Raw genomic sequence first — 18,390 nt, forward strand, 5'->3', positions numbered from 1 at the left:
GATTTCTTTAATCACTGATCGGGGTGTCTCATTTTTATATAACTAGGCCAGCAACCTGCCTGGCTTGTCTCATCCCGCATGTTGCTGTTCTACATATTTTTAATAATTCAACTTACACAGCCTGTCCCAGAGCTCGCCTCTAGCACCTTGCAGCTCCCCAATCTTTGCACCGTCTTCCCGAGTGTTCCCCTCCTTGCGCATCAAGTCCTCTAGCTCCCTTTCCATTTCCTGCAAATCCCGTTCTATACCGCCTTGGTGCCCCCTGGATTTTGATATAGCTACCCCTCGCACCACCACTTTGAATGCCTCCCATACTGTTCCCACTGATTGCACGCTACCAGTGTTAATGTCGAAGTATTCCGTGATGGCCTCTCTTAGGTCCTCTCGGAATCCTGAATCCTGTAGGGCCTCTGCTCTAAGCCTCCATGTCGGAATACGCGCCCTAAGGGGATGGTATCGCCACTCCAAGACCAAAGGGAAGTGGTCCGAGAGCACCCTAGCCTTATACTCTGCTCCCACCATTTCTCCCGCTATTTCAGCGGCAGCAAACACATAGTCCAACCTAGTGTGCAGGTCATGTGGCGCTGCGTAGTGTGAGTACTGCCTATCCGTTGGGTGCAACCGTCTCCACACATCCTCCAGTTTAAAGTCTGTCAGCAGTGCCCACAGCGCTTTGGCTGCTGGGGTTGGTTTTCCAGCTTACTATCTAACCTGTCCATCTTGGGGTTCAGGGTGCAATTGAAATCGCCTCCCCACAGAATCGCTCTGCCCAGCAGGGGGCTGATTTTACTGTATAAAGACCTAAAGTAAGCCGCTGTGTCCTGGTTAGGAGCATATAGGTTTATAATGTTCACTTCTCGATTCTCCTGGAGCCCCTCCACTACCACCATTCGACCTTCCGGATCTATTATCGACCGGAGCAGCCGAAACGGCACATGCGGTGCCACCCATATGATGACCCCTCTTGCATACGCTGAGTATGTGGCTCCCGTGACTTTTCCCTTCCATTTTCTTTTGACCACCTCCAGGTGGGTTTCTTGTAATAGAGCTATGTCGATCCTCATCTTCCTCAGATACATCATTACTTTATTTCGTTTTAGGTAACTATTGAGGCCCCGCACGTTCCAGGTCACCACCCTGAGACTACCCGACGCCATTAACATGGTGTCCTGCCTCTCTCCTTAGTTTCCCATTTCTCTTCTGATAACACTGAGTCTGGCTCTTTTCCCTCCCAACCCCAACAACCTCCCCTTCCCTCCCTTCCCCAACTATGACCCACTGCACATAACCCTTACCCTCCCCCCTCCCCGCCCCAACAAATGCCCATCTCCATCCCTGGATCTCAGGCCCACCCGCGTTTGGTCCCTCCTCAGAATATCGGAGGACAGGAACCCAGCAGGGTGTCACCGGACTACCAGTGACCTAACTAAGCTTAATGCTGTGGGGGTACAAGGGTTGGCTCCCAGGTGCTCCCGCCTACGTGTGTAAGATTATTCAGTTCAAGCGGATCCTGCATGCATGTACATCCTGAGCAGCACATTCCCTGTCTATATTCCAGTCCCAGTGTCTTGCACGATGTCACCCTGGGTGGCATTGCCTCATATTACTTATCCTCTCCAATTCCTGTCTGGATGCCCGATTCCTGGGGGCAGCTCTGCATGTCCAGCCACCCCATGGCGTCTTCCAGAGTATCAAAAAACAAGGTTCTGTTCTTGTGGAACACCTTCTGTTTGGCCAGGTAAAGCAGCATATACTTGTGGCCTGTTTCTGGCAGTCTTCTTTTCACCGCTCCAAAGTTCATCCTGTTGCGCTGCACTTGCAGGGTGTAGTCTGGGTATGCAGTTATCTTCGCTGCCCCCTTTTCAATTTTTCTACCCTTCCGGAAGAATTCAAGTATCCTTTCTCGATCCCGGTAATTCAGGATCTTTGCGATCAGTGGCCTCGGAGGGTTCCCCGGTGGTGGCTTCCTCATCAGGGCCCTGTGCGCTCTCTCAACAGCAAACCCCTGGGTGAGCACCCCTCCGGTTATTTCCTGCAATAACATAGTTTCAACGTATTCCGTTGGGTTGGGCCCTTCAGTTCCCTCCCGCAGACCGATAATGCAGATGTTATTCCGTCGGGCACGTCCTTCTGCTTCTTCCGCCCTGCTTTCTAGGTTGCCCACTCGCTGTACCAGGGCGTGAAGTTCCGATTTGTGGACGGCACAATCCGCTGTGTTCGGGGCCATCTCTTTTTCCAGGTCTCCGGTGCGCTCCGCCAATGTCCTAACATCTTGTCTGAGGAGGTTCACCTCTTCCTGGACAGCTCCAACCTTGAGGTCCAGTGCCACTTTGAGTTCGTTCATGGCCAGTCCCAACTTGGTTTCCCAAGCAATTTTCAGGTCCGCAATCGTGGTGAGCACCTCCTGGATTGTGCCCGGCGCCTCTGCGCTCCCAGTGGTAGTTTTATCTTTGCTCCTGGCCCCTTCTGTCCCTGGTGATGTCTTGGCATAGTCATCCAGCGTGGGCTGCTTGCTTTTCAGTTTTACGCTCTTGTTGGCCTTCGTGCTGTACTGGCAGGGTGTGGGCCTACGCGACAGCCCCTCCTCTGCAGGCCTACCCCGTGTTGGACGGTTCCCTGTGTTTGGGCCCAATTCAGCCGCATCGGGGGTGTGTGCCGACTGCCAGTTACACTCCTGGAGTGGGCTGTGTCCTCCCACGTATCCGTCCTGGCCCCATCCACTTTTACAGGTGTACGCTGTAGCTCCCGCTGTCACCGGTGGTCAGGCGTATCCACTGGTTTCACACCCATCTGATCCGGGCCTCAGCAGGATCTTATAGCTCCCCGACCAGCAGTGGTGTCGTTAGCGCATCCACCGTGCCCCGTGCCAGTATAGGCTGTCTCCTGCGTGCTCTCTCGGGTGCGGTGTATGCCCTGGATCAAACTGGGCTCGTCTGCCCCTTTCTATGGGCAACAGTGTTTCACAACACTTGGACCCTGCCAGGGCTGTCACCTAGTCTCTCTTTCTGTCGTGGACACTCGCGTGGGGACTCTGGCCTCTGATGAATGTTCCCGGACCTAGTGCATTCCTCGTGTGTCATTTGGCCCAGGCGCTCAGGTTCCTCCTCCCCGGCCTGTGCGTTGCATTGGCAACCGCTCAATTGTCACGGGTGCTGGACTAGACTGGAGGCCAGTCTCCACACCCACGTTCCAGGGCTGGGAGTCCGCTCCAGTGTGCTTGATAAGTGTTTCACTGAAGCTCCACAGGGCGCCACCTCCAAGGCACTCCGATCTTGTGTCCCCCAGTGCCCAGGGATTATACTGATTCATGTACCCTGGCTCAGTTACTCGGTGCGGCAGGTCGCAGCTCGGTCAGCCCGAGCGCCCGCTGGGTCCAGCCGGCACAGGTCTGTGTTTCGCCACGCAGGAAGGGCTTCGGCACTCCCTCCCTGGAGGTCCGGGTCACCGAGGGCCAGCTTCTCCAGTGCTGTTCGACCCCGTCCGGTCCCGCAACCCTGCAGGGACCTCCGCTTGCTGGGTGCCCAAGCTCCAGCCCCGGTGTCCAGATCGCACAGCGCCGGCCGTCCCGCTGCCCTGTGCGTTGTGGCAGCAGTGCCGCCAGGAGCAACCCCACCGGCCCTACGCTGAGTCCGACTATCAATGTCGGCAAAGTCCTCCTTTCTCACCTGCACACACGCAGGCTCTGGCACTCGCTCCTCGATCCGGCAGGGCTCCCCTGTCGGGTCCTTCAATCTGCTTGCAGGCTGGGCTGCGCTCTGGCACCCTCCTCCCCCGGCGGTCCGGGTCACTTAGGGCCAGCGTCTCTGGCCCTGCTCGGCCCCTTCTGGGCCCACGACCTTGCGGGGGCCTCCGTTTAACCGGGTGCACGGGCTCCAGCCCCGATGTCCCGAGCGCACAGTGCCACTCGCCCCGTTGCCCTGTCCGCTGTGGCAGCAGCGCCGCCAGGAGCGACCCCCTCCGGTCCTGCGCTGTGTCCGGCGACCAGTGTCGGCAAAGTCCTTCTGCCTCTCCTGCACTCGTCGCGGGCTCGGGTGCTCGCTCCTCAATCCGGCAGGGCTCCCGAGTTGGGTCCCTGGATCTGCTTGCAGGCTGGGCAGCACAAGTCCCCTAAAGTCGTAGCAGGCTTGACCTCGGCCGCACTAGCTTGCAATTTCGGCCGTGCCCTGTGGTCAGTTTATGGCCCTTTGTCCTTGGTCCGCCATCTTGCCTGCCCTCAGGTCTCGGGCACCTCGCTGCACTTCGATGGCTGTATCTTCCTTTCTCCGCCACCAATCGGACCCCTCAGGCACCCGATATGTGCACAAATCATTCCCATATCCATGGGTGCGCTGCCAGCATGCATTATCTCCTGAATGCTACGTTTTTCTGCAGGATCTATGTCTGATCTGCGAGAGCTTCTCTAGGGCACGTCCTTACACGTGGCCATTTAGCCACGCCCCCCTGAGGCCACAGTTAATATTATTCTCCTATATCGTCCCCATCACTAAAGAACAGTTGGATAGAGTTTCTTACCAACCAGGTGCTTCCAAGGCTCAAACCACTATCGCAATTTATAATAATGGGTGTGCTCTGATCTTGATGGTCGTGCAGATTAATGAATACCTCCGTCCCCAAGTACCACACAGGCAGAATGACCAATCACTGCCTGTGCAATCTTTGAGGCCACTGGTGTGGTGAGCCGTCAATCTGGAACCAGGAACGCCGGAAGGACCCCCTGACCACTGTAAGGCAATAGGTGGTTATCAAACAAGAGGCAATGTGGATAATGCAATATGGAAATAAGTCGTAATAGGGCTTACCTAAGTGTAATGTCAACAAGGCAGCAAAGGATGGTAAGTAGCAGGGGACCAACAGCAGAGTCAATGGGTCGGGTATCCAGTGAGGCTTGGATAACAGTTCAACACCTGAGCCAAGATGAGTTTGCACAAGAGGAAATTCGCAGCAGTCCAGAATACAAAAAGGTCAAAAAACCAGTGGTTTCAAAAGCCAAAAGTTCCAGGCAAAGGGCAGTCCGTTAGGCAGTCCGTTGAGCAGATCCGAGGTCAAATACCATTAGAAGCAATAACACGGTCCAGGGCAATGGTAACTGATGCAGGGAGAAGAACGAAGACAATCCGTGAAGCGATCCATGGTCGTAGTGCCTAAGTATCCAAGGAAAACAAAATGCCAAACAGTCCTTCCAAGAAGCAGCTGAGAAGCACTGCTTTCGTGGCTTCCGATGCTTTTAACTGCTAGCTTCAGTCACATGAAAACTCCCGGAGTGCCGCCTCTTTGCGCCCTGATGAGAGGTGACTGTTGTGCCAGGTAGGTGCGGGCTGGTCTGTGTAATTGTGGATTGCTTAACAGTGCTGGGAGACGTGACAGAGCCCCCCCTTAAAGGCCCACGACCCCGTGGGCTGGAAGGATGGTCCCGATGGAAACGAGCAACCAGGCGCGGAGCATGAACGTCCCGCGAAGGGACCCAAGAGCACTCCTCAGGACCGTAACCCAACCAGTCCACGAGGTACTGCAGCCGACCCCTACTAAAACGGGAACCCAGAATGGCACTGACCTCAAAGACATCGGGAGAGGAGACCGAGACAGGGGCAGGGGGTGAGATGACACAAGTAGGGGCAATGCAAGGCTTGAGCAGGGAGACATGGAAAACAGGGTGTACACGCCATGCAGAGGGAATCGAGAGGCATAAGGCTACAGGGTTCAGGACCTTGGCAACCCTGTAAGGGCCAATAAACCGAGGAAGCAACTTGCGGCAGCCAGGGATATGCAAATGGCGAGTCGATAACCAAACGCGGTCACCCACATGATAGTCAGGAGCTGTCACCCGTTTCCTGTCCGCCTTCGCCTTCATAGACACTTGGGCCTCACGTAAATGGACAAGGGTTTGGGCATGAACCGAGACAAGGTCTCGGGCGCAGGCATTAGCAGCAGGAGCAGCGGAAGAAATGAAATCAGGGAAAGGAAGGGTTCGGGGATGTTGTCCGTATAGTGAATAGAAAGGGGAAAAGCCTGTGTAAGAATGTTGGGAGTTGTTGTATGCAGACTCAGCAAGATGGAGTAAATTCAGCCAAGTGTCTTGAAACTGAAGGGTCAGGCAACGTAAGTATTGTTCTAGGGCCTGGTTCACTCTCTCCGTCTGTCCATCGCTCTCCGGGTGGTATGCAGAGGAGAAACGGGCATCAATACCAAGAAGCTTAGTAAGGGCTTGCCAAAAACGTGATGTGAATTGCGAGCCGCAATCTGATACTATGACCTGTGGTAGACCAAAAAGACAAAAAACTGACTTGAAGAACAACCTGGCCAGTGTAGGGGCAGAGGGTATACCCGTACAGGGTATAAAATGGGCCATCTTTGTGTAAGAGTCAACGACTACCCAGATTGTGTCATAACCCTGTCTGAGGGGTAGATATGTGACAAGATCCATAGAAACAGTATGCCAAGGTCTGGGAGGTATAGGCAAAGGCTGGAGTAGACCTAGTTTACGGCCCCAGCGTGATTTACACTGGGCACATATAGGGCAGGTGTTTACGTAGCCCTCCACGTCGCGCTGCATCGATGGCCACCAGCACCAACGTTTCAATACTTCCAAGGTGCATAGCTGTCCAGGGTGTCCATTGATGACGGCATCATGGGACCAAGCAAGCGCCTGATTGCGGACATCGCTAGTGGAGAGAAAGAGTTTTCCTTGAATGAATGGTAGTCCCTTCTGAAGTACCAAGTCCCATTCTGCCAATGAGTGAGGATGTTGTGAAACCCACTGCCTGATGGTGGATAGCATGGGTAGGGATGGAGTGCACATACAGATGGCATGACCTTTACCTAGTAGCGTATCAGGAAACAAAGATAGGGATTCCCCCCCCCCCCCAGGAGAACGAGAAAGTGCATCCGCCTTGCCGTGGGTTGTACCCGGCCTATGTTTTACCACAAAATCATATGCTGCAAAGAAGAGGTGCCAGCGTACCTGTCTGCTATTCACGCATTTAAAGGAGGCCAGGTCTTGTAGGTTCTTGTGGTCTGTATACACCATGGTCTGATGTTTTGCTCCTATAAAATGGTGTTGCCATGTCTTTAATGCATCTTTAATGGCCAATAATTCTTTTTCGGTAACCGTGTAATGCGTTTCTGATGATGTGAACTTCCGCGAATGATACGCTATGGGATGCAGCTGTCCCGTGGCTCGACAAGGTTGAGAAACCACTGCCCCTAGTGCAAAGGAAGAAGCGTCTGCTTCCAGGACAAACGGGAGTTCCGGATCAGGGTGTTGAAGCACAGGGGCAGTGATGAATCTGGATTTAAGGGCTTCAAAGGCTTTTTGATGCTCCGACTTCCAACAAAACGGGACAAGAGGACTGGTCAGGGCAGTTAGTGGGGACACAATGGAGGAAAAACCAGCGATAAAACGCTGGTAAAAATTAGCAAAACCAAGAAAAGATTGCAACTGTTTGAGGTTGGTCGGGGCAGGCCACTCTATGATAGCACAGACTTTTGACTGGTTCATGGATAGGCCTCCGTATGTTATGTGGAAACCCAGAAATGTCACCACCTTAGTGTGAAACGAGCATTTTTCAGGTTTAGCGAACAAGGCATTTTTCTTGAGGCGTGACAATACTTCTTTAACATGGACGACATGTTCCTCCAAGGAGGAGGAGAATATCAGGATGTCATCCAAGTAGACCACTACGTATATGTCAAGAACGTCACTGAACACTTCATTGATAAAGCGTTGGAATGTAGCAGGGGCGTTGCATAAACTGAAAGGCATTACAGTATACTCAACAGGCCTTGTCTGGTACAGAACGCCGTTTTCCACTCGTCTCCACGACGCATGCGGACCAGGTTGTACGCACCCCGAAGGTCCAATTTGGTAAATATGGATGCACGAGTCAATCTGTCTAGCAGTGTGGAGATTAGTGGAATGGGATACCTGTTCTTTATGGTAATAGCATTCAGCCGTCTGTAGTCCACACAAGGACGTAAATCTCCTTTTTTCGGCACAAAAAAGATGGGGCCAGCAGCTGAAGAACAGGAGGGTCGTGTATAGCCTAATCATAAGGCTTGTTGGATGTAATCCTTCAAGGCCTGTTCCTCTGATTGGGATAAGGAATATATCCTGCCCTTGGGTATCACTGCATCAGGGACTAGATCGATAGGGCAGTCGTAGGGTCTATGCGTTGGTAAACCTTCTGCTGTGACCTTGTCAAAAACGGTTAGGAAGTCATGATACACAGTGGGGATACCAGCCATTACAGCCCCCACAGTATGAGTTGTGGTTACGGTTGGGACTGTTTCTTCTAAATGGCAAGAATACTGGCAGGAGAGGAGAGTGTCTCAAGTTCCGTCAGGCAGAAATGTTGGCACACCTCGGATTCAAAAGTGACCTGACCAGTTCCCCAATTGATCAACGGGTTATGTTGTCTCAACCAAGGAATGCCCAGAATGATACCGAATTGTGGGGTGGTGATAAGATCAAACACCATTATTTCCTTATGCCTGTCCTGGATTACCACCTCCATAGGGGCAGTTTGATACATGATGGGGCCAGAAGCAAGGGAGGTGCCATCAACTGCCTGCACCGGTTCTGGGTGTTCCTTCTTAATCAGGGGTAAGTTGAGATTGTGGGCTAACGTAATGTCGATGAAGCAACCAGTGGCTCCGGAATCAATCACTATTTGTACAGGGTGTGTAAGCTCCCTAGCAGGTCTCAATGATGCCTGAACCACAATAGGTCGGATGGGACCGAAGACAGGTTCAGTGGGGGTCATGGAAGTGCTCGCCCGTACCCCGATCTCAAGGGCGAGCCTTCTGAAAACCCGGATTCTTGTTTTTTGGGCGACGGGGGCATTCTTTCACATAATGCCCATTGATACCACAGTAAAACAGGCATTATCCGTTCTTCTGCGTTCCCGTTCAGCCTGAAAGATGGGACTCTGAATCCCACCGATTTGCATGGGTTCAGGATTAGTGGTCGCCAAAGCTGGGGATGACTGATTGGAAAAACCGGACTCTGCCTTACGCTGGGATCGGCGAGCATCTACCTGCGGTGTGATGTCCACTAGATCTGAATAAACAGAGGGAAGGGCCGGAACCACTGAGAGGGCATCTTTCATAGCATTACATTGACCTCTGTAAAACACGATGGCCTTTTTCTCCTCCGGCCATGAGGTCTCTGCAGCAAGTTGGTTGAAACGTGTTATATATTCGATAAGCGTTTGCCTGCCTTGTGTGAGATCTAATAGTTCCAGATCTCGAGATTGTGCCTTATACCTAGTATCAAATACCTTAGCCATTTCAGTTACTAGAAGGTCGAAATCATATAAAGCCGGATGGTCATTTTCCAATAACGGGTTCGCCCAGATAGCCGCCACACCTGATAAGTGGAAAAGAAGAAAAGCAGCCTTGGTGACGGAATCCGGGAAAGCCTGGGGTTAACATAAGAAGTGAAGTTTACACTGATTCAAGAATGTGCAGTACTTTCTGGGATCACCCTGAAATCGTTCTGGGGCAGCAAGAGGAAATGAGGTAGGGAGTACCAAAGGAGTCGTGGATGGAACGGGAGGAGACTGGGCTTGAGTAGTGGTGTCTCCGAACTCGGCATCAGTGGGTAAGGGGTGGCGTGAGCTCTGTAAGGCATCGAGACGGTGGTGGATTGCCATTGTGGCTGCGGCCATGTCGGTCCTAAGGGCCGCAACTGCCTGCATTAAGGCGGTCACAGGGTCCCCGGTGGAGGGATTAATAATCAGGACGACCAGGAAGGCTTCTCAGTCTATTTTGATCTTGATGGTCATGCAGATTAATGAATACCTCCGTCCCCAAGTACCACACAGGCAGAATGGCCAATCACTGCCTGTGCAATCTTTGAGGCCACTGGTGTGGTGAGCCGTCAATCTGGAACCAGGAAAGCTGGAAGGACCCCCTGACCACTGTAAGGCAATAGGTGGTTATCAAACAAGGTGCAATGTGGATAATGCAATATGGAAACAAGTCGTAATAGGGCTTACCTAAGTGTAATGTCAACAAGGCAGCAAAGGATGGTAAGTAGCAGGGGACCAACAGCAGAGTCAATGGGTCGGGTATCCAGTGAGGCTTGGATAACAGTTCAACACCTGAGCCAAGATGAGTTTGCTCAAGAGGAAATTCGCAGCAGTCCAGAATACAAAAAGGTCAAAAAAACAGTTGTTTCAAATGCCAAAAGTTCCAGGCAAAGGGCAGTCCGCTAGGCAGTCCGTTGAGCAGATCCGAGGTCTAATACCAGTAGAAGCAATAACAAGATCCAGGGCAATGGTAACAGATGCAGGGAGAAGGACGAAAACAATCTGTGAAGCGATCCGTGGTCGTAGTGCCGTATCCAAGGAAAACAAAACGCCAAACAGTCCTTCCAAGAAGCAGCTGAGAAGCACTGCTTTCGTGGCTTCCAATGCTTTTAACTGCTAGCTACAGTCACATGATGCGCATCACGGAAGCGTGAGGAAAGTCACGTGATAACAGATGATGAATGTGATTGGTAGTAATTCACCTCACGTGATGCGTGAATCTCCGTGTTCCTCGGCGATGATGCAATGTATGCGGAAGTTTCCATGGAAGTTGCCACAGCAATGAGGGTTGGAAAACTCATGGAGTGCCAGTCAGCACTCTCAATTGTCGGGCGGAATGTCGCCTCTCTGCGCCCTGATGAGAGGTGACTGTTGTGCCAGGTAGGTGCAGGCTGGTCTGTGTAATTGTGGATTGCTTAATAGTGCTGGGAGACGTGACAGTGTGATTTCAATCACTGGCTAGGCGATCCTGAAGATCCATACGCCTCACAGGTTCATATGACTCTTTCAGTACTAGGTTTTGAGCAACAAGTGACTAAACCTACCCACATTCTAGGGCACACACTTGATTGGATCGCGACTACCAACATCTTGTGTCATGATTTGAACATCATTCCATGCCACTGGTCCGACCATTCACTTATTTATTTCTCCATTACAGTTCCATTTCCTACGAAACTCAAAAATGTGTCCAACGTACACGGGTTGTCACGCAACTCTAAACATCTCACAGCGGACATCATTCCGCCTTTATTAGATCTCGACACTAACTTCTCTCTACATTCGACTTTATTGACCATGTCATTAAATCTTGCTTCTAATATGGCCTACATTTCTGAAATTCTAGCCCCTCTAAAATGTAAGAAATAGAAGAATCTAGAACAAAAAAGCCAACCTTGGTTCTTGACTGACCTCAGGAAGCTTAAGGCCACAGCTCTTAAGGCTTTTTACCTTTGGAAATCTGCGCCGTCATCAAGCTTGTTATCAGCATATAAAAATTTAGCAAAAACATACAAATCAGCAATCCTATTGGCAAAACAAAACTATTACAATCAAAGAATAGATAAAGCAGTCTCAAATACTAAGGAAATCTTTAAAATCTTAAAAGAACAAGAGTCCGTCCCATCACCAGCTGACCAATTAGAAATTTGGGACGCTGCCTGGTGCCAGAAAATTCAGGAAGGCATGCACAACAAACTCTTGGGAATTATAGCCGGTATGCAAAAGAAAGAAGAATTTCCCAGTAAATCCCCCAAGTGAATCTCTGAACCCTTGTAAATGTCAACCCACCATTCCCCAATTTCATTTCCACCCTATAACGGAGGAGGCACTACAAGAAGTCATTGAGAAATTGAAACAGTCTCACTGTAAAGGCAACGCTTCTGCCTCTGTGATCATAAAAACATGTGCTTCTATCCTCACAAAAGCAATTCACAAATTTGTTAACGAATCACTGGACAAAGAGATGGTTCCCGATAATGTGAAACAAACGATGGCTACACCCATTCTAAAGAAAATAGAACTAGACAGGAACAATCCCTTGAACTATCGCCCTATTTTGAATACACCCTTTCTTTTAAAGATTTTAGACAAAGTGGCTTACGGACAAATATCAGACCACTTGAATCTGTATCCCATTTTGAATGAACACCAATCAGGCTTCAGAACTGGTTTTGGGACTCAAACCTCACTTCTTGAAATAAAATCCAACTTGCTCAAGAGACTGGACAAAGGCTTGCTATCCCTGTTAGTCTCGTTGGATCAATCGGCTGCGTTCCATTTAGTCGATCATTCTATTTTGAAGCATAGACTAACAGATGTTGCCAACTTTTCTCCCCTGGCTGTCTCTTGGATTGTCTACTTTTTGGAAAACAGAGTTAGCAGAGTTTGCTCTAATATAGCAGAAGCCTTGCCAATACCAGTACATTTCAGAGTCCTCAGGGTGCCAGTATGTCTCCTTGCATCTATAACCTGTTTATGACACTGTTTTTTTCTGAACTGGAAGCGGAGGGCATAATGTTTTGTAATTATGCTGACGACACACAATGTGTTGTTTCACTTTCCGGTACCCACATGCAGGATGAACAAGAACTGAATAGAATCTTTACTATCACTGAGAACGGGATGCTCAATAATAATTTAGCACTTAACAAAAGCAAAACAGAGCTCATGATAGTGGGGAGCTCAGCAGCGATAAAAAAACTAGATAGTAATTACGGCTTGTTCAGACTCGGAACTGACATTATTGCCCCTGTACCAAAACTCAAAATCTTGGGAGTTACGCTGGACCAAGCAGTAACCATGGAATCTCAAGTCTCGAGTATAACGGCTTCCTCTACATACTACATTAAACTCTTACATCATCTCAAACCACTCATCACCCAAGAAAGCACAGAGATCATCGCCAGAGCCATAATTGGTGCCAAGATAGACTACTGTGGTAGTCTGCTAGCGGGAATCAATAAACACCAATTGCCTAGGCTCCAAATAATACAGAACAGAGCGGTTAGAGCAGTTTTGGGTCTCTCTAGAAGAGACCATGCAACGAGTGCCAGACGTTCTCTTCACTGGCTTCCAGTTGAAGCGCATGTAGCTTTCAGGCTACTTAATAACCTTCAAGTGCAGGTTAGGCAACATGCCTGCCTATTTGCAGAATTCCATCATCGACAAACCGTTGCGTAGGGCTCTCAGATCAAATGGTCAAAACTTTCTTACTCAGCCCAGATGTAGAAATGTCAAAGCCGAGAAGGGGGCTTTCTTTTCATCGGCTCCTCAACTCTGGAACAATTTACCAAAAGAGCAAAGACTTCTGATACCTTACGTACCTTTAAGAAAGCGCTAAAAACCCATCTTTTTGAATAATCTCGTCTTCCACCGGCCCCTCTTGCTCAACCTTATATGTTACATGTTTGTCCACCTGTCAGTGCCTTTATGCCCGAGGGTCCACAATGCGCTCAACAAATGTTGTAAAGTAAAAGTAACATGTTGTCCCAGCATCAGGGAACAAACCTCCATCCACAGCCTCAAGCACTGTACTTGGCTGCTTGGCTCCTGAGGTCATAGAGCTTGGACATTTAAACTTACCTCAAAGATGCATGGACATCTTAAAGCAAGCACGTAAACCGAACACAAGGCATTGTAATTTCAACAAATGGTAACACTTTGTGTTATGGTGCAAAAGAAGTAATGTCAACCCCATTGACTGGTCACCTTCTAATATAATACACTACCTGCTGTACGTATTGGATTCAGGGTTAGTGTTTAACTCTCTTAAAGTCCATCTACCCGCACTCTTAGCATACACCACCTCACACAGCAAGGTATCTTGGTGGAGGTTTTCCGTGGTTAAAGGTTTCATGTAGGAGGTCAAAAGGCTACATCCCCCAATTTCAACGCCACCCCTACAGGGATCAAATTGAGGATTTGATGAGCCAGAGCTAAAAGCAGCTCATGGGTATCCAGCATTGACCAGGAGCTACCACTGAGGAACCAGGAGCTAACGCATAGCCTTCTGCAAATCAAACTTACACATAAGCCGCAAACATTTCACTTTTTTATGACCCATTATGCTTTAAATGATGTATAGATATGTCCAAATGCTTATTTATAGATCGTCACAAACTCAGAGTTAAATCGACATAGGTGTGCGTGATGGCCTGAGTACTGAGGAGCAGACCGTAGGATGCATGGAACCCAAAACTGAGGATGGGGCCGTGAGTACTGAGGAGGGGGCCGTAGGAAGCATGGAACCCAATACTGAGGATGGGGGCGTGAGTACTGAGGAGGGGGCCGTAGGAAACATGGAGTCCACGTGGTGGGATGCAGACATAGGCACTGATAGTACCATGTTGAACATGAGCTCGGACGATGGCGTTTTAAACGTTCATCGGGAACAGATGCCGACACGGAGCGCTGGCCCACGCAATGAGGGGAGGGGACAGATGCCGACATGGAGTACTGGACCACGCGGGGAGGAGAGGGCTATTCAAGCTGGCAACAACGTGGTTGTGGCTGTGGCCTGGCCACGGGAGAAACGTGAACGCGGCCAGCGGATGCTCTTTGCCCGGCAGGGTGAAGAATGTACAGGTGTGGTTCGGCCGGGATGCTGCAGTGAGGCCGCGTCTCGGGGAAGGGCGAAAAGACCATATGAGCTGCCGCATGAACGGCCGTTGTCAATACGGAAAGCGGGTACTCCGGACACAAATGGTAGGGATATCAGGAGCTTTTGTGTCTTACCTAGCGTTGAGGGCTCCAAAGGCAGAAACCCCAGTCTTCACCTCACGGCACAAGGCTGGATTACATCATGGCAACCGGTGTTACAGAAGGAAGGGGGTGGGGCTTGTGTTTTTATTTTCAAGCCTAAAATGGGTGGAGGGCCCTGATTGGTCCAGGGGTATCCAGCCCCTATTTAAGGCAGACAGAGAAGAGGGACTGAGTGTGAATTCTCCTCTTTCTTGCAGAATCGAATTGGATGCGAAGAGACAGGAGCCACATACCCCTGGGCTTATGAGGATTAAACCCAGGTTTCTACCTTACCCTCCAAGGAAACCTACAACTACTTCAAACTTGGACTTTATTAAGAGGAATTGAAATCTGAATTGATCATTTTTTTTCCTTCTAAGTCAATAAAGACTGACCTTTGTTGAATTAAACTACCTCGCCTGAGTGGTCCATCACAGTGTGTTTGTTTGGCATCAGTTGGCCTGTGGAGTCAAAAGTAGCTTCTGGTAGCTGTTGGCGTGAAGCTAGCCAGGCTCTTCTAGGCCACAAGCAGGAGCTAAATAGCTCCCAGCTCCCCTCAATCTCAAACCCTGCCCTAGGGTGGGGCTTAAATGTAATCCTTACTAAGCTTTTGGGTCCCCCTTTGAACCTATGCATAAAGCTAGTCTTAAGCATCTCACCTTTAAGACTGATTTTATAATAGCCGTCACTTCAATAAGAATAAATGCAAGCTCTTTCAGTTCAAGATCCATTTGCAGCCATTCATAAAGACAAAGTGCTGTTAAGAACACATCCGTGATTCCCACCTAATAACACTTTGCCGTTTACACCCAGAGCACGCTCAACTCAAGGTACCAGTGCTACTCTGGCTTTCATTGAAAATGTGCTATTAGAGGCTATTTGCAAACAAGTAACCTGGAGTTAAGTTCACACTTTCAGGCAACATTGCTGTGTGGATACTCGTACAAGGAGTGATTCTCAGGTGGGGTAAGCGGTCTACGCAACGTATGTGATTCTAAGCAGATCCATAAGCCTCAAAAGACAAATATTACAAACCTGTAATCGTCTTTCTGATGCTTGTATCTTCTTAGATTCACATGTGCCCACCCTTCCTACCCTCTTAGTAGTTGAAGGTACATAGACATCTTACACCTTTCTTTACCTTCCTGTTCTCACATACACACCTCATGCTGTCAATGTCCCTTTTCGAACTTCGAAAACAAGTCATGCAATACTCCACACTAACCACTAGATGTCGGTCTATGCAAATCATGTGAATCGAAGCAGATACAAGCATCAGAAAGACTATTACACTATTACACAGGCATGTAATATTTGTCATATATATACATTTCTGAGGCTTGTGGATCTGCTTAGATCACATGTGATGCATAGGCTGACATCTAGTGGTAGCCGCAGAGTATCAAAGGGATGTTGACAGGGCGTGCCAGTAATACTATGCCTAGTGTGACGTCCACTGTACCCATGGTCCTTCATGTGTCGAGGTTCCTCAGATTGTTTTTTTCCGCCATCGTTTTCGGATGCATATCGCAGAGTTCCTCCTTGGCTGTCGCCATTACGTAGAAAAAGTTTAAAGTTAGACTTTCTTTCTGTCCTTTCTACAATCGTACACCCCAAGATCTCCGGCAACTGCTTTCGAGGACAAGACCATCCATCGACGACAACGACTCCTGTCTCAACGAACTTTGTCTGCGTCCTATCTAGGCCCCAACGGGCCTCGCCCCTGTACAGTAGGGAGAGCTGGGGGAGGTTCATATTCCATCTCCCTTAGAGAATGCAAATTCCCCTATATTTCCTTGTATTCAGCCAGGCTGCCATCTTTTTACACTTTGGAAAATACTCCTTTTAAATTCTGTCCTTCCTGTAACAGGAAGTTTCCTTGGAAGGATTCACACTGAGTGTGTAACCTTTGCCTCCCTAGGAACCACGCCATAAAAACAGTGCAAGTCTTGCAAACTGTTTAGGCCAAACACTTTTAAGGACCAAAAGACTAAATGCTGGACCCACCACGCCATGCAGGCCGAGGCCTCCATGCACAGCGAGGAAGCCTCCAGCGATGTCGGCGTCCTAAGTGACGCCGGCGGCGTTCGGGATCCAATGGTTTCCCTGTGCAAGCCCCGGACTCCAACAGACAGGCCGGCCGGCGGTTCTGATATGGCGACGACACTCGGCGGCTCAAGCACCTCCATTACACGCCACACCAAGCACATCCCCCATAGTTGACCATGTCGTCAACCGATAAGCCGCACACAGTGTTGAAGGGAAGGTCAGAATATTCCCTGTCCTCTGAGCCATCGCGGGCGGGATCACCACATGACAGGCCCCCGAAACAGACGCCAAAGTCCATTTCCGACACCGCGTCCAAATATGCAGTCCTTGGGTTCTGGCGGCGTGTGTGTCAAAAGACGCATCAACTGCACTGCAAAAAGCTAAAAAATGAGCAACTTAATTAAAAAAACACATATCTAACACCCTACGGAATGCCAGAACGAACGTCAAAAAAGTACTCAACGCTGCGTGACTCGAAATAACAAGATTGAAAGAGATGGGATTATTCTACCCCTGAGGACACCCTTTCAGCGGCAATGCATCTCAAAAAGCCCCCTGCTCCAGAGCTTCTGCCTACACCTGCCCCCTCAGTGTTGCCAAGCTCCTCCCATTGGACCCCGGAACAATTTGATAGGGTCATGAGGAGAATGTGCAGTTTTGTACATTTCTTTGACCAACACCCTGATCAGGGCACCCTCAAGGTGAAGCAGCTAGCAAGCAGCCCGATAACAAAAGATCCAGTCTGGACGCTACACATACTAATACTTCGTCATATCAGGACGTGGCTCAGGACACGTATTATTTTGACACTCAAGGCTCACAAGACCCGGTCTAATTTTCAGACCCAGAAGACCAAGGGGACACAGGGGACTTAGACCAATACTATGATGATGATGATGATGATGTATACATCATCCCAGACCATACTGACCAACCAGTGGCTGATTCCTCAGTGGCCAACCAGCTGCAATACAATGACCTGCTCTTAAAGGCTGCAGAACACTTTATATACCCAGGAAGCTCAAGTCGATCAAGACTTTGTAGAAGACATCCTCGGGGATAAGAGATCTGCAGCACAGGTCATCCCACTGCTTCAATCTGTCCAGAGGCGTATTCAGCCTTCTCTACTAACCCCCAATCTGACATGGGCGGTCAACCCACGCATTGAAAAGATGTTTAGACCAGCCCCATCGGACCCATTATACATTACGGGGCAGCTAAAGCCCGACTCTCTAGTAGTCCCCACCACTAGGAAGAGAACTCGAACACCTTTAGCCTCTGCCGAAGCCCCTCCTGACAAGGAGAGTAAGAAGATCTATATACACCCTGGGCAGGAAAGTAGCTTCCTCGGCTGCCTATCAAGTCAGAAAAGCTAACACCACTATGCTGTTATCCAGCTATAATTGCCACATGTGGGATGAGGTCACACAACAAATAGACTCTGTTCCAGAGCCCCTAAAGACCCAGCTCTTACAGAATATTGCTGAAGGGAGACAAGTAGCAAGCTGCATTCTTAAAAACAACTTAGACGCAGCAGCCCATGCGGGCTGAATTATGGCAGAAGGTGCCCTTATCAAATGCCATGCCAATCATGCCACGTCAATCAGGTTTCAAATTGGCGACGCAGTCTACCCTTTTAAACATGCCCATAACGCCCAATGATTTATTCGGGAAAGCGGTTGAGGGCGCACTAAAAAGTGCAAAAGAGGAATACGACACCCCCAAATCCCTGGGACAACTCAATAAAAAACCCTTCCTGCAGAGAGGAAGTTCAAATATATGCCGGTTTAGA

The sequence above is a fragment of the Ambystoma mexicanum genome, chromosome 13 (assembly GCF_040938575.1).
Source record: "Ambystoma mexicanum isolate Mex_15411 chromosome 13, UKY_AmexF1_1, whole genome shotgun sequence".
In the NCBI taxonomy this organism is placed as follows: domain Eukaryota; kingdom Metazoa; phylum Chordata; class Amphibia; order Caudata; family Ambystomatidae; genus Ambystoma; species Ambystoma mexicanum.